The 24,336-nt window shown below is 38.6% G+C and overlaps 1 pseudogene; it reads right to left on the reverse strand.

Moving 5' to 3' along the window:
• Positions 1-282: 282 nt before the first annotated feature.
• On the reverse strand, positions 283-1,631 carry LOC141584334 (small ribosomal subunit protein uS2-like; annotated as a pseudogene).
• Positions 1,632-24,336: the final 22,705 nt, after the last annotated feature.

Genomic DNA, 24,336 nt, shown 5'->3' on the forward strand with positions numbered 1-24,336 from the left:
TGGCTGCCAGCAAAAGTCAGACTTTTACAAATGTGTATTCATTTTTAGCCATCCCAGAACCTCATAGAAATGGGACTATATAGGAAGTACTCCTTTGTGTCTTTATTTCATATTTTTGAGATTCACTCATGTTCTTGTATGTAAGAGTGGTTTGTTCCTTTATACTGCTGAATAGTTCCATTGCGTAAATATATCACAGTTTTCATATCCATTCTCTTTATCTCTCTCTTTTTTAAATTAATATTTATTTCCATGTTGCTTAAGGGTCCATACAAGAACAGCTTAAGACCATTCAGTGGGTGCTCCTCCCTATTTTCAGTGGCCTGAGTCCTGGGAGCTGCACATCAGTCTTCCATGGCAGGTTCAGCACTCCAACCTTCAGAAGGAAATGGCTGAGTAGGGCAGCTGCATGCCATCATACCAGTCTCCAACTTCAGGCTGAGTAGTGGTGAACTCAGGAGATGGAGAAGTACATTCACCCTGAAATTCCTCCTTGGCCACAGCCTTTTTAGCAGCAGGCTGCTCTTCTTTTTCAGTCTCTTTAGGATTTCTGTAGAGGAAGAGATCAGGCATGCCCTCTCACAGGTGTTCACAGGAAATGGTGCCATGCATATGCAGAAGTTCCTGGGCCAGCATCCACCATGTCAAACCCACTGAGTGAGTGCCCTTGTTGCATGGGATGGCAATGTCCACATAGCGCAGCAGAGAATCTGTGTTACACAGAGCAATGGTAGATAAGTTAACATAAGATGCCTCTGTGAGAGGTAGTAGGCAGCCCAGGGATCAGCAATCGAAGGAAGCCTTGGCTCCTGGAAGGCTGCCTGGATCTGGTTAATGAAGGTTCCAGGAGTGAAGCCCCCAGCAATTAGAGCGGCTTCAGTAGCAGTGGCAGACCTCACTGTGGCCCTCTGGCCAGTATTCCTAGAGAATATGCCACAGACATTAGCTGAGTTTTCAATAGCAACAATGGCACAAACTGCCAACAGAAGCTTCTTGCAGGTCCCCCTTGATTTATGATGTTGACACCACTACTTTTCTTTTTATAGATTTACTGTTTCATTTAGAAATCAAGGTTGATGCCACCTAAGTGGGCTCCTCCTGTGAGGAACTGAAGGACATCCTCCTCTTTCATTTGCAGGACATCAAGGTCTCTGAATGCGGTGAAAGTTTCTCTTTAACTTACGGCAGGAATCTAGAACAACACTACATGGACCCCTCTCTGGTAGTGCAGAAAAGCTCATTCTCTAGTTGATAGATATTTAGGTTGTTTCCAGGATTTTGCTATTATGAATAAATGTGTTATGAACATCCATGCATAAGTCTCTTTGTGAACATAGGCTTCCATTTCTCTTGGGCAAATGACCAGGGGTGGAATTTTAGATCACTTAGAAAGTATTTGTTTTATTTTACAAGGCACTGTCAAACTGTATTGCTAAGTCGATATATCATTTTATAAATCTACCAGCAATACATGAGCAGACCAGTTCCTTCAAATCTTTGCCAATCCTTGATACTGTCAATTATATAAGTTTAAAAGGGGAACAATAAAAGTACTAGACAAAAATGTAGGAGAATATATTTTGTAATGACAGAATGAAAGAAATTATTTCTAAGTGATAGTGAAAGCTTGATATCATAAAGCTTGAATCCATAAAACATAAAATAACTGCATGACAAAAATAATGTCAAATGAGAAAATATGGCTAAAATATTTGTCAAACATATTAAATATATTAATGTCCTTAATTTTTAAGTAGCTTTTATAATGTGTAAAAGACATCAATCCAGCAAAGTTGAACAGAAGGCAGTTCATACAGAAAGTTATTTTAAAGGTGTATAAAGTTTCCCAATTTCACTCAGAATCATTTAAACATAAATTAAAATAAAACATGTCATACTTCTATCAAATAGAAAAGGAGATGATTTTTGGCTATGTACTGTGTTGGCAAGAGTTTTGGGAAAAAGAGCTTCTCATACACTGATATTGGCTATATTAATTTGTATTTTCCCATTGGAGCACAGTTTACTGTATATCACAGTGCTTTGGGAAGAACTCTCTTAAACTGGGTTTTTATTCTGCTCTCACACCACCACAACAATAATCAACACAGAAGAAGACTTCTCTGACCCAAAATGAGGGGTTTTTAACCATGCATCAAGCAGTGGATACCAGCTGGGTGTCCTCCTATTCTGTACGAACACTATCTACCTAGGGATAGTGTCAGATTCTATAGGTTGAGGGCTCAGTCCCGTAAGATCATCCTCTCCTTCCCTGAAGTCACAATTCCAGGCCTCTGGAACTTCTGACCAATTGGCTTCAAGTTGGTGCTCCCAAGCCCTTCTCTTTGAGTTTATTTGCTAGAGCAGCTTACAGAACTCAGGGAAACATATTTACTGGCTTACTAGGAAGCCTATTTTAAAGCATACAAATGAACAACCAGATGAAGAGATACATGCGGAGGACTTCTAAGTGTAGGAGCTCCTGTCCCTGCAGAGCTGGGGTGCACCAACCTTCTGGCATGTGAATGACTTTTTCACCTCCTGTTATTCTCAATGTGTTCAGCTCTCTAGAAGATCCTGGTACTCCACCCTTTGGGTCTTTTATGGGACTTCATTGATTGCTCATGATTAAAGCATAAACAACTATGTCAAAAGTGACTGTACAAAAGGATGTGGTCTAAACTCAGCAAGGCTTGTCCATACAGATTCTTCTTGATCCCTCTGTACAGCATTCCTTCCTCCAGAGAAGGAGGCAAGACCCTCTCTAGAATGAGAGGTTTATGACCTATAATCGGATTACAGTCCTATCGTTGGCAGGTGAGAGGAGGACAGAAGTTAGAGAGAAAGCTTTCATTTCCTGAGGCTTGGTTCTGAGGCCTGAAGTTCCCCAACATCATAACCAAGACTGTGATAATGATTGTGGAAGTTATGAACTAGGAACCATGCATGGAAATGATTCACAGTATCAAACACAGGCATTAGAATTTAATATTTAATGTTTATAAAGTATATTTTACATATATTGCTAAATTTATCCTCCCAACACTATGAGGATTGGTTATTTTATATTATCATTTTAAAAACAAAAAACCTGGAGCTTAGAGAGATGTCTTATCGAGTCAGATCATATAACTAGTAAGTGGAAAAGCTTAGCGTAAAGGCCTTATCTTTGAATTCAGCTACATCTTCATTAATGAAAGTTGCCTTACCTTGAAACACATGTTTTGCACACCGATGCATGCCACTGTTTCATCAAATGAATGTAAAGATGCTACATTTTATTACCTAGATAATGTGCTGGTTTTGTCCTATTTCTGAGTTTCTGGAATTGCTGTAGCAATATCGATGGCATTCTTTTTTTTCCTTGTTAAAATATCAAAGAGGTGTTTTATTTTTATTTGTTTTTGCTTTAAGGACAGGTTTTAAAATCTATCATTTGGACGATTTGCATTAATAATCTTTGTTTTAGTTTTAAAGAACACACTCAATGAATATACTTTATTAATATGATAAATAAGTTTAAGGCTGGGTACAGTGGCTCATGCCTGTGACCCCAGTACTTTGGGAGACTGAGGCGGGTGGATCTCCTGAGGTCGGGAGAGCAAGACCAATGAGACTAATATGGTGAAACCGTCTCTGTTAAAAATACAAAAATTAGCCGGAACAGTGGCAGGCACCTGTAATTCCAGCTACTCGGGAGGCTGAGGCAGGAGAATCACTTGAACTCAGGAGGCGGAGGTTGCTGTGAGCCGAGATTGCTCCACTGCACTCCAGCCTGGGCAACGAGAAAATCTCCATCTCAAAAAAAAAAAAAATAAATAATAAATAAATAAATTAATTAATTAATTAATTAATTAAAGTTTAAATAAAATACATGAAAAAAGACAGTGTGGTTTTGAAATAATTTATCTGGCACTGTACCAGCGTTTGAGAGAGTTAATTATTATGACTTGCTGAACATTACTGCAATTTTCACATGGAAATATTTGCCTCTCCTATTTCCTAGTGTTATTGAAGACATATTATGAAAGCCATAATATCAGCAGCTTGCAATTTGGAACTCATTTGATTTAACAGATAAAAATCTTTTTCATTTCACAAAACATAACTTCACTCAGAAATATAAAACAGTTCTGCTGTATTAACCAGTGAATAATAACAGGATAAGAATGTTAATTGGCTTTTAGACTTCGAGAACTTGATTCAATTCTCTTCTCCATCATTTTTCCATTAGATTTTGCTTGAATTACTTAGAAAAACCAAGGTATTTTTCCTGATTTGTAACACAATATAACATTTTTCTGTTCAGTGTTTTAATGTTTTTAGAAGTTGTCTATACTATAAACAAACTAACAAAAAAAAAAACACAAAACAAAACACTAAAGCTACTCTAGAATGCATGTTCATCTGGATGGCCAGTAAACATTTGTTCAATATTCAATGATAATCTTCAAGTCAAATAGATTAGATAGGACATTAGGTTATATTATGATAAAAGAATACAGATGAGTTTGGGAGCTAATTCTATTAAGGTTTGAATACTGCCTGCTTTTGCAGGCCCCCCTCTTGTGGCAGAATTGGGTACTGGTTAACGATGTGAATTCTGCACAGTACATGGTTGGCAACAAGCCCCTCTGAGGCGGAAACTTTGATGGCTGAGGGGAAGGCAAAGGAGAAGTAAAGGAATGGGAAGAAAAGAAAATGAATGCTTGTTTAATACTTGTTATATTCCAGACACTGGACTAGATACTCTCTTGGTTATCCCATTTAATTCTTAAAATGCTCTATGCGTGCAAGTGGTTACATTTATTCTACAGATGAGAAAATTGAAGTTCTGAAAGCAAGCTATTCTTCACTAAATCACATGGCTAGAAGGTGGCCAAAGAAAGGTGACTTTCGTGCAAAATTCACAACATTGACCACTACCCAATTTGCTGCAAGAGGGGAGACTGCAAAAGCAGGCAGTATTCAAATCTTAAGAGAATTAGCTCCCAGGCTCATCTGTGTTCATTTATAATAAGTTTTATTTTTTATCGTAATTTTTTTTTTACCTAAGTTCATTAGGCCTGCATCACGACTCAGTGTCATGCTCTGTCTAATGTTGCCTTCTTCTCTCTGTTCTACAGAGATTGATCCAAAGAATACTTTGATAAATATCTTTCAGTTAAACTCCAACTCAGAGTTTCTCCGCAGAGAACTCAACCTGCAAAACAGCTTCTCTCTGCTTTTTATAAGACTTTGAGGAACATTTGATTCAAAACATAGCCGAGGACACCCACTTTACTCCCTCATTTCATGTCCTCCACATGTTTCACACCACTGCCAGTAATCTCTTAGCCTACGTGAGAAAAGATCCAGCAACTAATGTAGAACACTCACTCCTTAAAAAAAAAACAAAAAACTTAGTTTGAGTAATAACCATTTCTCTCAGGCTAAAATGCTTCATTTCAAGCTGGTTAGACTCTTAATTCTATAGGTAAGACCTAAAAAGATTGTGAGACATTGATATTAAAATCTAATTAACCTCAATGTTATATTCCATCCAGAACTAGGCTGAGATTTTTTTTTAATGGCATAATCTTATTTGAACAAAACAAAACATGCAATACCAGTGTTCTGCCAGCAATCATTTCTACTACTATTACCAACAAAGGCAACAATGGTAATAATACCTAAAATTTCAAATATTGTATTATAATTTAAAAAAGCCAATATGTAATAATGAGATAAGAAGGTTAAGAGTATTACTTAGTTACTATATATATAAAAAAATGAGGCCCAAACTGCTTACTGGTTCATGAGGGTCTACAGAACTAATTGGTGTAATTGAGACTGAATTCAGACTTCTGACATTAGATTTAATGGTTTTTCTCCTACATTGTGATTAAACCCCATATCACTTCCAAAAATCAAGTCTGTCTGGGAACCTGAATACAAATAAATAGTCTTAATTCTTTTATATTAGGTTATTTTAAAAACGTATATTAACAGAAATACTTGTCCATAGAATACAGCTTTGCAGCGTATTCATCCCAAAGAGCTGAACTTGCCTGTACACAGCAATGAACAAATTATCTTACTAATACACATGCACTGACAATAGTTATGAACTCCAGCTACTAACACAGACAATATCACAAAGATGGATAATGTGGCTTTCCCAAGGATAAATATGAAATCGACAGAGCATGTGCTAGGGGCATAGTTAGGGAAAGTCTACCTATGTGCTCTAAATAGACTTTCCCAGGGAGCAAATGGAAGCTTGGAATTAGAAACTGGGTTTCTTTGTTCCACCATGTGTTGACCTCTGGATACAGAACCAAAGGAAACTGCACAGTGATTTGCATAGCAAGTGTTCTATAGAGTGTTCTACATTTAGAAATCACACTGAATACATTGGCAGAATTACAATGGCCTCATGGACTTTGTGGTACTACTTTGCCAGGAGGGGTCTAATGATTGTTTTGTTGACATATATCAGATCTAAATTGACATATGACTAATGTTAATAACAAAAATATGAAAAAATTTTATTTTATTCACTTAATCATTTTGATTGTCATTTTATCAGCATTATCAATTAGACATGCATGTTGTTTGCTGCAATTCATTTGCAAGATCAATTCAAGAGCTTCCAAAGTATTGAACAAAACATATTTTTTGCTCAAAACCAGTGGGAAAAAATCCTTTATTAAAATTCAAAAAAAAATGAAAATTTATAAAGCTGTATTGGTAAAGGAAATTTTTGCTTCAGCATGTTCATCATTAGATGATAGCAGGTGTTAGGAAGGATAGAGCTATTTCTTATTGTTAGTGTCCTATGTGGGCGCACAGGCAACAATTATAGTCTGCTGGGGACTGGGCTGCAGACTTCTCCGTTATGCATCACAAGGCACAATAATAGCTACAGTGAACTAGAGTAATAAATCTTCCCGGAAATAACAATTTGGTATTTACTTAAGTTCGTGATGACTACATGCTCTATTTTGAAGCATAGAATAACTACAGAGAAGTGCTTTATGAAATCTTACGTGACATTCACAATTCTATAAATCCTCTCCAACCTATACAAACAAGAAGAGAAATCTCACCAAATCTAATACTTTTATGTATCTCCTTACAATAAAAGGAAGGAAGAAAATGCTTTTATTATTTTGGGTCTTCATTCTGGCTACATTCTAGTGTAGATTATACAATGAAATATTTTCTCAATGTTTTATAGAGGTATAGCTTCACTCCCATTGGAATACATTGTCCTGACACATTTGAATCATTTTTGTGTTTTGACACTTGGAGCAATGAAAGACTTAGTACTATCTTAGGCATCTTTCTAGCCGAATACCTAGCAGAACACTGGCTCATAGGTTTTCAATACTAGTTATTAGAGGATGGCAAAGATGAATGAAGCACTCCCCTTGTTCTCCTGAAACTCATTAGACCTTCAGGAGACACCTGTGTGAGATAACTTCTTACTACACACAAAAGGACTTCATCATGTTTAAGGTACCATTTATTTCAGAATCTCTTCATACCTTTCTTTCCATGACAGATGAAGAACATCATCAGGAAAAGGGTCTCCCGTCATCCCGCTGTGACTTCCCAATCACTGATTTTTCTGCTGTAATTACTAATAGCAGAAACAAATTACTGATGATTGTTACTATGATAAAAATGCTGGATATAGCTCATGCGGAATCGTAAAAGCAGAACAGAGTTCTGGCCTGTGCTCTTTTTTCATGCCAAATATGGTCCTGATTACTAAGTTATTTACTGAAGGGATTCTAATATAAATTCTTCAAACAATGATTCATCCCCAGGGATAAGAAAGTTTAATGGCTGTTAGGAAGTAGAACTCCTTGAACTTTGATTCTTTCTTGTTTGCTGGTTCTATTTTTTTTTTTTTTTCTACCTTCTTTTCACATGGAAGTGTTCCTGGGCCTTCTGTCTTTGGCCCTTTTCTCATTCTTTATGTTTTGCTTCAGCAATATTTATTCCTTCACTATTACCAGTAAATCAATGAAAGCTATATCCATACAAATCCACTATTTCTAGTCATGATCTTCCTAGCAATGTCAGGCCTACCTTTCTGCCATTTACCTTTCAACTGAAGTCCCAAGGTCAATGTGTACACACCTAAGTAATCACTAACCCAATTCTCATTTCAAACACCTTCACCACCCTAAAATATTCTCTCGTAGCTATTCCCAATTAATCCACCCTAATCATCACACCCAAATAATAAATTATCTGATTTTTACTACTGCATATTAGTTTTATCCAACCCACAACCTGTGATGAATGGAATTATAATGTACCCTTTTGTGTCTGACATCTTTTTCTCAGAATGATGTTTTGAGATTCACCCATGTTTTTGCACGTTTCAGTAGTTCGTTCCTTTAATATATTGCTGAGTAATTCCCTATGAGTATATCAGTTTGCATTCTCTCATTGACAGATATTCGGCTTTCCCCAAAATTTGACTATTATGAATAAAGCTGCTATGAATGACCATGGGTAAATCTTTCCATAAATATAGGTTTCCATTTATTTTAGGTAAATAGCCATGAGTGTAATTTCAAGATGATATAGCTACCTATGTGTCTGACTTTCTAAAGCACTGCCAAACTGTGTGGCAAAACTGACGTATTATTTTATAAATCCATCAGCAATAGAAGAGCCTACTAGTTCCTTCAAATCCTTGCCAATATTTGGTATTGTTAGTTCTTTTACCCACCCTAGTAGATGAATAGCAGTATCTAATTTCACTTTCAATTTGCATTTTAAAAACTTCTGTATGTACTGAGCCATGTAGCACTGAGAATAATGTGTATTCTGTTGATTTGGGGTAGAGAGTTTTGTAGACGTTTATCCAGAGCTGAATTCAAGTTCTAAATATCTCTGTTAATTTTCTGTCTCATTGATCTGTTTACTACTGACAGTGGGATATTAAAGTCTCTCACTATTACTGTGTGGGAGTCCAAGTCTCTTTGTAGGTCTCTAAGAACTTGTATTATGAATTTGGGTGTTCTTGTATTAGGTGCGTATACATTCAGAATAGTTAACTCTTCCTGTTGAATTGTTCTCTTTACCATCATGTAATGCCCTTCTTTGTCTTTTTTTTTTTTTTAATCTTTGTTGGTTTAAAGCCTGTCTTGCCAGAGACTAGAAATGCAATCCCTGCTTTTCGTTTTTGCTTTTCCTTTTCCTTCATTCCTTTGAGATTATGTGAGTCTTTACATGTAAGATGAGTCTCCTGAATATAGCACAGCCATGGGTCTTAACTTCTTATCCAATTTGCCAGTCTGTGTTTTTTAATTGGAGTGTTTAGCCCATTTACATTTAAGGTTAGTATTGTTATGTGTGAATTTGATGCTGTTATCATGATGCTATTTGATTGTTTTGCACACGAGTTGATGCAGTTTCTTTGCAGTGTCGTTGGCCTTCATGTTTTGGTGCATTTTTGCAGTGGCTTGTACCAGTTTTTTCTTTGCATATTTGTGCTTTTTTTCAGGAGCTCTTGCAGCGCAGGCCTGGTGGAAATGAAATCCCTCAGCATTTCCTTGCCTGAAAAGGATTTTATTTCTCCTTTGCTTATGAAGCTTAGTTTGGCTGGATATAAAATTCTGGGTTGAAAATTCTTTGATTTAACAATGTTGAATATTGATCCACAATCTCTTCTGGCTTATAGAGTTTCTGCTGAGAGGTCTGCTATTAGTTTGATGTGCTTCCATTTGTAGGTGACCTGGCCTATCTCTCTGGCTGCCCTTAACAGTTTTCCTTCCTTTCGACCTTGAAGAATCTGAAGATTATGAGTCTTGGGGTTGGTATTCTCATGGAGTATCTTAATGGTGTTCTCTGTATTTCCTGAATTTGCATGTTGGCCTGTCTTGCTAGATTGGGGAAGTTCTCCTGGATAACACTCTGAATTACATTTTCTAGCTTGTTTCTATTCTTCCCATCTCCTTCTCCATTCTCCCCATCTTCAAATCATAGATTTGGTGTTTTTATGAAGTCTCATATTTCTTGGAGGCTTTGTTCATTCCTTCTCAGTCTCATTTCTTTGTTCTTGTTTGCATGACTTATTTCAGTAAGGTGGTATTCAAACTCTGATATCCCTTCTTCCTCCTGGTTAATTTGGCTCCACAAAGTTCTTATGCTGTGTTTTTCAGCTCCATCAGATCATTTGTGTTCCTCTCCAAACTGGTTATTCTAGTTAGCAAGTCATCTAACCTTTTATCAAGGTTCTTAGCTTCTTTGCATTGGGTTAGTACATGCTCCTTTAGCTCATTATAGTTTTTTATTAACCATCTTCTGTTGTCTATTTCTGTCAACCCGCCTACCTGATTCTCCGTCCAGTTCTGTGCCCTTCACGGAGAGATACTGTGATTATTTGGAGGAGAACAGGCACTCTGGCCTTTTGGGTTTTCAGCATTTTTCCATTGAGTCTTTCTCATCTTCATTGGTTTGTCTAGTTTCAATCTTTGAGGCTGCTGATTCTTGGATGAGGTTTTTGTGTGGGCCATTTGTTGTTGTTTTGTTGATGCTGTTGTTGTCCTTGTTTGTTTTTCTTTCAATAGTCAGTTCTCTCTTCTGTAGGTCTGCTCCAGTTTGCTGCAGTCCACTTCAGGCTTCATTCATCTGATTTGCTCCCATGCCTGGAGATGTCACTTAAGGAGGTTGAAGAATAGCAAAGATGTTACTTCTTCTGGGACCTCTGACCTTGAGAGGTACCAACCTGATGCCAGTAGAATCACTCCTGTATAGGGTGTCTGACAATCCCTGTTGGAGGGTCTTGCCCAGTTTGTTGGCACAGGGATCAGAACCCATTTAATGAAGCACTTTGTTCCTTGGTGGAGAGTGTGTGTTTTGCTAGGGGGAAACCCACTTGTCTGGGCTGCCTGGATTCCTCAGAAATACCGGGAGGAGAGGGTAAGTCTGCCGGTCAGCAGAGACTGCCTACCCATAGGGGCTCTGGCCCTGGTAGACCAGAGTTCTGTCTCTGAGCCTCTGGCTGGAATTGCTGGAGATCCTTTAGGGAAGTCCCAACCACTGAGGAAAGATGGGTCAGAGTTAGACCTGAAGAGGTACTCTGGCTGCAGACTGCCACAACCAGTGTGTTGGGCTGTGGGGACAAGTCTTGGGGATAAGCCGTCCAGCCTCCCTGGCTCCAGCATGAGAAAAGCTCAACCTGGAGTTATAGAAATGGGTGCCACCCTTCCCCCACCCAGGGAGCTTAATGTGTTAGGCAATTGCAAGTCCCAGTCCTGGCTGCTGTCCCTCCCCCAAGGACCTCAAAAGCCTTAGACAGCAGGCAGGGGCAGCAAGTGTTGGTCACTCCTTCTGCTGGGAATTTGGTAGGCTGAAGCAGCTTCCAGCTGAGAGGCAGTAAGAATCTGAAGGTTTCAGGGTTGAGACACTAGGCCCCTGAGTGTGGAATCTTCCGATCCATGAGTTGCACTGTTCCATGGAAAAAGCACAGTTTCCCTGGCTGGTTAGCAAGCTTAGTCACTGCCTCTCTTGGCTGTGGGGAGTAGTTCTCTTTTTCTGTGTCACTGTCAGGTGAGCCGCCACACCATACTGCTCTTCCTTCTCACTGTGGATCACACCAGCCTTCTAGTCAATTGTGATGAATGGTTGCCAGTGAACGCTTCATATGCTTAGTATGGTTTTTCCCATGGGAGCCTCTAAACGGTGCTGCTTCTAGTCGGCTGTCTTGGCCCGCCCCCACCCCTACAGCATGTATCTTTTTATTTATATTTTAATAATAAGTTTTTTATTTCATTTTTTGAGGTGTTAGATTTTATCAAAAGTTTTTTGAGGGCTATTGAAGTAACTTTCTCCTCTTACAAAAACAGTGCAAAATTTGAACTATAGTATATATTCTTGGAATCAATCTCATTAGGTCATAATAAGCTGTTCTTTTATGTATTTCTGGGTTTCATTTGATACTAAAATACATCATATTTCGTTTTAATCAATGATGATATTTATTTTTAGTCAGAATTATAAATCCACATATTTCAGGGCAAATTAGGTAACACATTTGTGAAAAGGCTGAGTATTATGTAAACAAGAGCAGTCAAAACTGTAATGAACTGAAGAGTATTTTTCTTGCCTAAAGACATTATTTCTTTTTGCTTATCTGCTTTTGTCCTCTTAAAGTTACACCAAATTAGCTGAGACATGAATTCACCAGATATTCCAGGCTTTTTATTCCTGGCATATAATTTTTCAACATGTATTCAGTGAAAAGTCAGGCCACAGAGAATCTAAGGGGAAAAAAGATCTTGCTTTAAACAAAAAAAATTTTTTTTTAAGTTTTCTGATGAGGATAAGCAACGAAAGCCCTCTGTTGAGGATTCCCTACTTAAAATATTTTAGATCTCTAATTGGTTCTATGCTAAGGAAATCTGTTCATTTCAGGATTTCCCAAGCATCTTGGACCACAGCAATAACTGCTAACATACAAATCAAGTATGTATTTAGATAAACAGTCCCCTACTAGGATTGTTCCATCTCTTCATTAAACATTTTCTTAGTGTTATTTAGTACTGAATAAACAAAGGAAAATATTCCTTCTTTTATTTGAAATTGTAAAAGTGTAAATAGCATTAGAAACATACACGATAGTTGAAATGCTTGAAAGGTTGAAAATAGTCTCAACAGAATTTGTCTGGGCTCAGCATTTGATAGGATAGTGAAGAACAGAAAATGTGGACTGTGGTTCTTTAAAAATGCTGTCAAGAGGGAAGACAAATAAATAAAATAAGAAATGAAAGAGAAACTTATACCAAGAAAAACAAAGGACCACAAAAGATTGCTATGTACAATTACATGCTGACAAATTGGATAACCCAGAAGAAAAGGATAAATTCCTCAATAAATATACCCTACCCAGAATTATGAAGACATAGGTAAATCTGAACGAGCAATGGCAAGTAAGGAGATTGAATTAGTAATATTAATAAAAAATCTCACATTAAAGAAAAGCCTAAGACATGATGGTTTCACTGCTGAAATCTACCAAACATTTAAAGAATAACTCATATCAATCTTTTCCTTTCATAAAAGATCAAACAAGAGAGAATATTTTCAAACTTTTTTTGCTTTAAATGAGGCCAGCATTGCCCTCATACCAAAGCCAGGCAAGGACATTACAAGAAAAGAAAATTACAGGCCAATATCCTTATTCAATATAAATGCAAAAATTCTCAACCAAATACTAGCAAACTAAATTGAATGCATTAACAGGATCATCCAACATGATTAAGTGGGATTTATCCCTGGGATGCAAGGAGAGTTTCTTGTATTTCCTATAGTTTTTCATCTGTCTTTCAGTGTGAGGCCAAAGGACACATAAATCTTCAGTATTATTGTAATGTTTGCAAAGTTATTTCAGAATTACAAAATAGCTTTATCCTAGTTAATATTGTATTATCTATTGTACATATTATGTGTTATTATATATCATAAATTTTACTAGTATTATTTTTTATTTTGTGTGTAGGCACACTAGGCATTTCTTTTTTTTTCTTTTTTTTCTTTTTTTTTTTTTTTTTTTGAGACGGAGTTTCGCTCTTGTTACCCAGGCTGGAGTGCAATGGCGCGATCTCGGCTCACCTCAACCTCCGCCTCCTGGGTTCAAGCAATTCTCCTGCCTCAGCCTCCTGAGTAGCTGGGATTACAGGCACGCGCCACCATGCCCAGCTAATTTTTTGTATTTTTAGTCGAGACGGGGTTTCACCATGTTGACCAGGATGGTCTCGATCTCTCGACCTCGTGATCCACCCGCCTCTGCCTCCCAAAGTGCTGGGATTACAGGCTTGAGCCACCGCGCCCGGCCTCTTTTTTTTATTGTCTACATATTTAAATAATTTTCTGTGTGGCATGATTATTAGATACAATACACAATAGTGTTTTCATTTTTAAACCCAACTGAGTTTTTTTGCATGGCCATTCTCCTGTTATATTTATTGTTATAACAGATGTAATTGGCATACAATCATTTTATTTCAAACTTTTTGCTAAATGTTTCCTTGATTTCTTTTTGTCTTGTTTATTTTATTTTCTTAAAATCTGATTCATTTTCTTGTTCTCTGAACTTAGACCCTTCAATCCCTGCAATACTCTCAAAGATACATAATCTAAATTCTACTTGCATTTACTTTTATTCCTTTAAAATAATTACTTAAACACATAAACTACATTTCTCACCGTAACAGAATAGCAAATTACATTTCTCCTGCCTACCACTCTACCAATATTCTGATATTAATTGGTTGTAATTTTTCCCCATTATATTAATAGTGATTATCACTTAATATCATGAGGCTTTTCACAACAAAATTTAGCATTTGTATTCAATGTAATAACCATAATAATTTCATTTATTTATATCTATTTATAATTCAAATGGAGTCAGTGCTCACTGACAATTCTTTTGTGCTATAAGTTTATTATTCATGAATTTCTCTTTTTAGTTCATACTGAATATGAATGACTGATATATCTCACTGAGGTTTTGCTTATTTAAAAAAATATAATTTTTTCTTCACTTGTGAATGATAATTAGGTGTGTGTGGCAGACATTGTTGGATACCTAACCATTATCTATTTTATCTTGTAACTTGCTACCAAAATTTCAGTTTTGTTTGGGATGGCAATGTACCCAGGTAAATTTTTTTTTTCAACCTTCCTAGACAATAAGATACTTGTAGTGTTATAAAAGAGTACAGAGGCAGGTTGTTGGCCCTCTCAACCTCCTCTTGAATATGGACACTGCAATCATATTCAGTACTGTTAGGCCATGAAGCCTATGAGGTTGAAGACAAAAGCTAACAGGCTAGGAATGTTGGAGAGGAAAACATAATGTCAGCTGCTTAGCAGCTGAACCAAGCATCATCACTTCCCTGCCTCCGAAATGCCTGTTATTTGATTTGAGTGGTGTTCGAGGCACATTAATTTGGGTTTTCAATTACCTTCAGCTGAACCAATACAGTTTTACATAGAATATAGCTGGCTTAAACCTTGTCCACTATTAAAGCAAAACTAGTATACACGGAATCTCTAAAGAACAATAGTTATTTTCGTAGTCTTCAATTTCAAATTTCTAGAGATATTTTCATTATGCTGATGATCATGTAACTCAATCTTCAGTATTGTTCTGGGTTACTAATCCTTGCCTGAACATGTGTCCAGTCTTAAAAGCCACTGGTCTAGAACTGTGAGGTTGAATATAAGTAGCTACTAGCCTCATATGCCCAATTATGTTTATTAACCTTAAATACATTTTTTTTTTAAATTAGTTCTTCTGTTGCACTGGCTACATTTCAGTTGTCACATGTGATTAGAAGTTGCCATATTAGAAAAGCAGATTTAAACATTTTACCACCACACAAAGTTTTATTAGGTAGCACTGCCTTTGCTACACAAAATGTGATCTTAGAACCAGAAGCGTCAGCATTACATGGGGCTTGTTAGAAATGTAGAATCTCAAGAACACTTGGGCACAGAGAAGAGAACAACACTCACTGGGCTAGGTAGCGGGGTGGAGGGGGGGGGGGTGGGGAGGATGGGGAAGGATAACACTGGGAGAAATGCCTGGGAGAAATGGGGAGGATGGGGAGGGAAACACTGGGAGAAAGGGCACAGAGAAGACATATAATTTTACTCAAATCACTCTATGAATACATCATGGAGCCAAAATTAACACTCAAGTCATTTTGACTAGAAAACTCACAGTGCTGTCTCCCTAGAAGTCTCTATTGTAATTGTTCTCTTTAAATTCTAGGTTTTAGGCTCTCCAAATAAAGGACCATATCTTTTTTTTTTTTTTTTTTTTTTTTCGAGACGGAGTTTCGCTCTTGTTACCCAGGCTGGAGTGCAATGGCGCGATCTCAGCTCACCGCAACCTCCACCTCCTGGGTTCAGGCAATTCTCCTGCCTCAGCCTCCTGAGTAGCTGGGATTACAGGCACACGCCACCATGCCCAGCTACTTTTTTGTATTTTTAGTAGAGACAGGGTTTCACTATGTTGACCAGGATGGTCTCGATCTCTTGACCTCGTGATCCACCCGCCTCGGCCTCCCAAAGTGCTGGGATTACAGGCTTGAGCCACCGTGCCCAGCCCCCTAAGGACCATATCTTATTTATTAATTTTATGTGTTTTTAGACCAAGTCTTGCTCTGTCACCTAGGATAGAGTGCAGTGGAGTAATCATAGTTCACCGTAGCTTCCACTTTCTGGGTTCAAGCCATCCTCTCACTTAGCCTCCCAAGTAACTGGGACTACAGATGAACACCATAATTTCCAGTGACACTGAGTAATTGATTGACTGACTGATTGACTGTAGACACAGTTCTCACTATGTTGCCCAGGCTGGTCTTGAACTCCTGGGCTCAAGTGATTCTCTCATCTTGGTCTCCCAAAGCGTTAAAATTACAAGCATGAGCCACCACCCTCAGCCATGTCTTATTTATTTATTGAGTTTAGAGCCTATTAGAATACCTGGTATCCAAGTGATTCTCAATTTCTACTGACAGAATGAAGCATGCATGAATAAAGGATTATGCATGCATAAGGCTCATTTTGCCTGATGTCAAGTGGAGCTCCTGGTAACTCTGTCACAAGGCCTATTCTTTTTAGTTGAAATGAAGAAGACTTTGTTTAGCTTTGGTAAAAACTGAAATTTGGAACTATTCCACACAGTTATCACTCCTAAGCAAATAACAGATCCAGCAAACAGCACTGTGTAGAGTACTATGAAAAGTGAGTAGATAGGATATCCTTAGTGATGAGCATCCACAAAAACAGTTACAAAGAGTTTGGAGCACAAAAATATTTTAACAACCAAATCAGAATAATGACAGCTGTAGTAACAAACAGACCCAAATCTCAGGATGTATACTGCTTTAAACATAATAAATGTTTATTTCTTAGTAATGGAACATTCAAAATAGGTATACCTAAGAGTGGTTAGTCCTCTCCCAGTGGTGTCTTAGGACCAGTTTTCCTTGTCTTTTGTGACTCTGCCATGTTTACCACACAGTTTACAAGTTCTCTATGTTTATTTATTTATTTTTTTGTTCTGCTTTTAAGGTGGAGTCTCACCATGTTAACCAGGCTGGTCTTGAACTCTCAGCCTCAAGTGATCTTCCTACTTGGGCCTCTTAAAGTGCTGGGATTATAGGCATGAGCCTATGCTTATTTGTAAAAATCCAGGAAAAAAACGGTTAAAACAAAAGTGTAGAGAAAGCAAACTTTCTAACTCTCTTGGCTTTAATTCTTGTGGCTCTACCTACATGCAAGTTGAGGAAAGTGCTATGAAATGTAATCCCTGGCTGGGCAGCCTTTCCAAATCATACCTTTATATTATGGTAGAGCCAACACAAATATTTTAAAGGACAAGCATTCCCCTTACTGTATATGCTGAGAGCAAAAAAAAACCACATAATTTATTTTAGTTTAGATTTTCCCAACTGCAAAGCATGAGACGAGCACTTTGATGGATAAAGTTTAATGGAAAGTGATTCCAGCAACCAAGGTGAGCGAATAGAGTGAGACAAGAAAGGAGAGAAGTGAAGCTACAGACCTGGTTACTGTGGTACATAATGAGGCAATCTCACTTATGTCTCTGATGAAATGTGTAGAATGCATGTTGTACCTCTAAAGTACAGAAGACAAGAATGCTTAGTCATTGACTCCCATACTCCATGACATAGCCCCTTCAGGTATTAAGTTCCCTATAGTCCCAGGTTATGCTGTATGTTGTGTTAAGCAGTCTTGCCAAGATTTGGAGAAAATCCTGAAGCAGAAAAGGTCAGAGAATATTCAGAGCTGTCTACTCTTGGAGGCTGGAATAGGTGGGGAAAGGCAATGCAAAATCCTGCATAACAAAAGATAAAGCACATGCAAAACACCTTAAAAGGAAAGACTAGTAAACTAAGAATTAGGAGAGAAGGATAAGGAAGAATAAAAAATTGTCATAAAAGTGTCCAAATCTTAATAAAACAATGTCTCTCTAGCATAAGACACATGATGGACAGAAAGGGAAGTGACATTTGTCAAATACTAACTATACTGAATTTTTACATGCATCATACCATTTAATTCACCCAATAATTGTGAAACATAGGTATTGTTCTCATTCTACAAGGGAGGCATTATGGCTTGGAAAAAATGAGTTAATTGTTAAAACTTATGTAACTGGCAAGTGCTGGGTTCCTAATTCAATGTCATTATGGCTCTATGTCAATGATCCTTCCACTGAAACAGAGGAGGATAAAGAAAAGTGACTAATGATCTAGACAGTAAGACTAAGAAAATGACCAGGGCCAGTGCCCCTCATACTGTAATATGCAAATTAATCAACTGTAGCATTTTATTAAAATGCAGATCTGATTCACTAGGTCTGAGGTGAAGCTTGAGACTCTCTATTTTTTCATAGACTTCCAGATGATACTGATGGTGCTAGTTTGTGGACCACACTTTAGTTGCTAACACCTGAAATTTTCTACTGAAGTCTTGAGAAAAGAGAATTGTTAAAATAATATTTTCAATACCCATTCATGACTTTTATAATAAAAAAGAAAATAAAAAACTCACATTAAACTAGGAGCAGAGGAAACTTCCTTAAACTGATACAGATTATCTACAAAAAATATACAGCTAAAATCATACTTAATGGTGAGACACTAGAAGCTTTCCCATAAGATTAGGAAAAAGGCAAGGATATTTCCTCTCATTACTCCTTTCAACACTGTATCATAAGTCATAGTTAATGAAATAAGAAAGGAAATAAAATAAGAGGTATACAGATTGAGAAAGAATAAATAATACGGTCTTTGTTTACACATGACATTATTATCTATGTAGAAAATCTAAAAGAATTGACCAGAAAACCTCCTGGAAATAAACAGTTAACACAGGTGGTAGGACACAAGGTTAATATACAAAAGTCAATCACTTGTGTATACCAGCAATGAACAAGTAGAATTTAAAATAAAAAAATAGGAGCGACTTTCAAGATGGCCGCCTAAGAACAGCTCAGGACTTCAGCTCCCAGTGAAAGTGCAGAGGGTGAGTGGACGCCGCATTTCCAGACGAACTCTTATTGCCCACAGACCAGGAGATACCCAGGCAGAGGGGTCGCCAGCGTCGCAGTCCCAGCCGGTGCGGCTGTTTTGGCCCCCACGGGGCTGATTCCGCCCGCGCGGCTGCTGTGACCACTCCCTGTTGCTGCGGTTCTCCGTACAAAAGCCACTGGTCTGGGAGCCCTCTTAGCTGGCGAGCAGAGCCTTGAGACGGCAGAATAGCCCATTCATCTGAAATAGCGAGCCAGGCCAGGAGATTCCTAGGCAAAAAATCCGCCAGGAGCCGGCGCCACGGTTCGAGCCGACTCCGTGAGTCGCAGCACGGGAGATCCCGGCGCCTTTTCAACAAGCGACCGGAACGCGGGGTCGTTCAACTTAAAAGAAAAGACTCTGAGTCAGGGAGCCAGGTGATCAGGCTCGGTTGGTCCCACCCCTCCACCCCCAACAACAACGAAAACAAAAACAGTAATTGGAAACCCTCTGGGTTGAGCCCTTCAAACCAAGCACAGCTGAACCGGGACGGTACAGCTCCGTGGGGGAGGGGCTTCCGCCATTACTGAGACTCTCCACCGCTATGGAGGCAGGCTGCCGTTGCCGAGGCAACCCGCCGTTGCCGAGGCAACCTGCCACAACAGAGAGAGTCCCCCATAACAGAGGCGGGGCCACCATTGCCCAGACAGTTCTAACTAGGCCCATATAAAAAGGACTACAGGGAAGAGCTCAGGGCAGCTGGGCGGAGCCCACAGCAGCTCAGCAAAGCCCCTGCGGGCAGGCAGAGGCTAGGCGTGCTGCTAGCTGGGCGGGTCCGACCTGAAAAAAAAAAAAATCAAAAAAGGCAGTAGTGCAACGGAAACTCATAAAGCTCCAACTCCCTGGGACAGAGACAGACAACAGGTGGATAAACCCACAAAAATGGGTAGAAACCAGCGTAAAAAGGATGAAAACTCCCGAAACCAGAACACCTCTCCTCCTAAAAGTGATCACAACTCCTCACCAGCAAGGGAACCAGACCGGATGGAGAAGGAGGGTGATGAAATGACAGAATCAGACTTCAGAAGATGGGTAGTAAGAAACTACAATGAGCTAAAAGAACATGTTCTAACCCATCACAAAGAAAATAGGAACCTTGAAAAAAGATTGGACGAACTGCTGACGAGAATGGACAGCATAGAGAGGAGAATAAGTGAATTGATGGAGCTGAAAAACGCAACACGAGAACTTCGTGAAGCATGCACAAGCTTCAACAGCCGAATTGACCAAGCAGAAGAAAGGATATCAGAGGTCGAAGACCAACTCAATGAAATAAAAAGAGAAGGCAAGAACAGAGAAAAAAGCGCAAAAAGGAATGAACAAAATCTTCAAGAAATGTGGGACTATGTGAAAAGACCTAATCTACGTCTGATAGATGTACCTGAATGTGATGAAGAGAATGAATCCAAGCTGGAAAATACTCTTCAGGATATTATCCAGGAAAACTTCCCCAACCTAGCAAGGCAGACCAATATTCAAATCCAGGAAATACAGAGAACACCACAGAGATATTCCTCAAGAAGAGCAACCCCAAGGCACATAATCGTCAGATTCACCAGGGTTGAAATGAAAGAGAAAATGCTAAGGGCAGCCAGAGAGAAAGGTCGGGTTACCCACAGAGGGAAGCCCATTAGACTCACAGCAGATCTCTCAGCAGAAACTCTACAAGCCAGAAGAGACTGGGGGCCAATATTCAACATCCTTAAAGAAAAGAACTTTCAACCCAGAATCTCCTATCCAGCCAAACTCAGCTTCATAAGTGAAGGAAAAATAAAATCCTTTGTGAACAAGCAAGCACTCAGAGATTTCATCACCACCAAACCTGCTCTACAAGAACTCCTGAAAGAGGCTCTACACATATAAAGGAACAACCAGTACCAGCCACTCCAAAAACACACCAAATGGTAAAAAAGCAGCAACACAATCAAGAATCTGCATCAACTAACCAACAAAACAGCCAGGTAGCATCAAAATGACAGCATCAAATTCACACATAACAATACTATCCCTAAATGTCAATGGACTAAATGCCCCAATCAAAAGACACAGACTGGCAAATTGGATAAAAAGCCAAAACCCATCAGTGTGCTGTATCCAGGAAACCCATCTTACATGCAAGGATACACAAAGGCTCAAAATAAAGGGATGGAGGAAGATCTACCAAGCAAATGGAGAGCAAAAAAAGGCAGGAGTTGCAATTCTCATCTCTGATAAAATAGACTTTAAGGCAACAAAGATCAAAAGAGACAAAGAAGGACATTACATAATGGTAAAAGGATCACTGCAACAAGAAGAGCTAACGATCCTAAATATATATGCACCCAATACAGGAGCACCCAGATACATAAGGCAAGTTCTTAATGACTTACAAAGAGACTTAGACTCCCACACAATAATAGTGGGAGACTTTAACACCCCATTGTCAATATTAGACAGATCAACCAGACAGAAAATCAACAAGGATATCCAGGACCTGAACACAGACCTGGAACGAGCAAACCTAATAGACATTTACAGAACTCTCCACCCCAAATCCACAGAATATACATTCTTCTCAGCACCACATCACACCTACTCTAAAATTGACCACATAATTGGCAATAAATCACTCCTCAGCAAATGCAAAAGAACAGAAATCATAACAAACAGTCTCTCAGACCACAGTGCAATCGAGTTAGAACTCAGAATGCAGAAACTAACTCAGAACCGCACAGCTTCATGGAAACTGAACAACTTGCTCTTGAATGTTGACTGGATAAACAATGAAATGAAGGCAGAAATAAAGATGTTCTTCGAAACCAATGAGAACGAAGACACAACATACCAGAATCTCTGGGACACATTTAAAGCAGTCTCTAGAGGAAAATATATAGCAATGAGTGCCCACATGAGAAGAAAGGAGAGATCGAAAATTGACACCCTATCATCAAAATTGAAAGAGCTAGAGGAGCAAGATAAAAAAAACTCAAAACCTAGCAGAAGACAGGAAATAACTAAGATCAGAGCAGAACTGAAGGAAATAGAGACACAAAAAACTCTTCAAAAAATCAATAAATCCAGGAGCTGGTTTTTTGAAAAGATCAACAAAATAGACAGACCACTAGCCAGATTAATAAAAAAGAAAAGAGAGAATAACCAAATTGATGCAATAAAAAACGATAAAGGGGATATCACCACAGATTCCACAGAAATCCAAACCATCATCAGAGATTATTACAAACAACTCTATGCACATAAACTAGTAAACCTGGAAGAAATGGATAAATTCCTGGACACCTGCAACCTCCCAAGCCTAAACCTGGAAGAAGCCGAAACCCTGAATAGACCAATAACATGGTCTGAAGTTGAGGCAGCAATAAAGAGCCTACCACCCAAAAAAAGCCCAGGTCCAGATGGGTTCACAGCTGAATTCTACCAGACATACAAGGAGGAGCTGATACCATTCCTTCTGAAACTATTCCAGACAATCCAAAAAGAGGGAATCCTTCCCAAATCATTTTACGAGACAAACATCATCCTGATACCAAAACCCGGCAGAGACTCAACAAGAAAAGAAAATTTCAGGCCAATATCCATGATGAACATAGATGCAAAAATCTTCAATAAAATACTGGCAAACCGATTGCAACAGCATATCAAAAAGCTCATCCACCATGATCAAGTAGGATTCATCCCGGGGACGCAAGGCTGGTTCAACATACGCAAGTCCATAAACGTAATTCACCACATAAACAGAACCAAAGACAAAAACCACATGATTATCTCGATTGATGCAGAGAAGGCTTTTGACAAAATTCAACAACCCTTTATGCTAAAAACCCTCAATAAACTAGGTATTGACGGAACGTATCTCAAAACAATAAAAGCTATTTACGACAAACCAACAGCCAATATCATACTGAATGGGCAAAAACTGGAAGCATTCCCTTTGAAATCTGGCACTAGACAAGGATGCCCTCTCTCACCACTCCTATTCAATATAGTACTGGAAGTTCTAGCCAGAGCAATCAGGCAAGAAAAAGAAATAAAGGGTATCCAAATTGGAAAGGAGGAAATCAAATTGTCTCTATTTGCAGATGACATGATTGTATATCTGGAAGACCCCATCATCTCAGCCCAAAATCTCCTGAAACTGATAAACAACTTCAGCAAAGTCTCAGGATACAAAATCAACGTGCAAAAATCACAAGCATTCCTATACACCAGTAATAGACTTCAAGAGAGCCACATCAAGAACGAACTGCCATTCACAATTGCTACAAAGAGAATAAAGTACCTAGGAATACAACTAACAAGGAACGTAAAGGACCTCTTCAAGGAGAACTACAAGCCATTGCTCAACGAAATAAGAGAGGATACAAACAGATGGAGAAACATTCCATGTTCATGGTTAGGAAGAATCAACATCGTGAAAATGGCCATACTGCCCAAAGTAATTTACAGATTCAACGCTATTCCCATCAAGCTACCAATGACCTTCTTCACAGAACTGGAAAAAAACACCTTAAACTTCATATGGAACCAAAAGAGAGCCCGCATAGCCAAGTCAATTCTAAGCAAAAAGAACAAAGCGGGAGGCATCACACTACCGGACTTCAAACTATACTACAAGGCTACAGTAATCAAAACAGCATGGTACTGGTACCAAAACAGAGATATAGACCAATGGAACAGAACAGAGGCCTCACAGGAAATACAACATACCCACAACCATCTGATCTTCGACAAACCTGACAAAAACAAGCAATGGGGAAAGGACTCCCTGTTTAATAAATGGTGTTGGGAAAACTGGCTAGCCATGTGCAGAAAGCAGAAACAGGACCCCTTCCTGACACCTTACACCAAAATTAACTCCAGATGGATTAAAGACTTAAACATCAGACCTAATACCATAAAAACCTTAGAAGAAAATCTAGGCAAAACCATCCAGGACATAGGTGTAGGCAAGGACTTCATGACCAAAACGCCAAAAGCAATGGCAACAAAAGCCAAAATAGACAAATGGGACCTAATCAAACTCCACAGCTTCTGCACGGCAAAAGAAACAGTCAGTAGAGTGAATCGGCAACCAACAGAATGGGAAAAAATTTTTGCAGTCTACCCATCTGACAAGGGGCTGATATCCAGAATTTACAAAGAACTAAAGCAGATCTACAAGAAAAAAACAAACAAGCCCATTCAAAAATGGGCAAAGGATATGAACAGATACTTTACA

The sequence above is a fragment of the Saimiri boliviensis genome, chromosome 4 (genome assembly GCF_048565385.1).
Source record: "Saimiri boliviensis isolate mSaiBol1 chromosome 4, mSaiBol1.pri, whole genome shotgun sequence".
NCBI lineage: Eukaryota > Metazoa > Chordata > Mammalia > Primates > Cebidae > Saimiri > Saimiri boliviensis.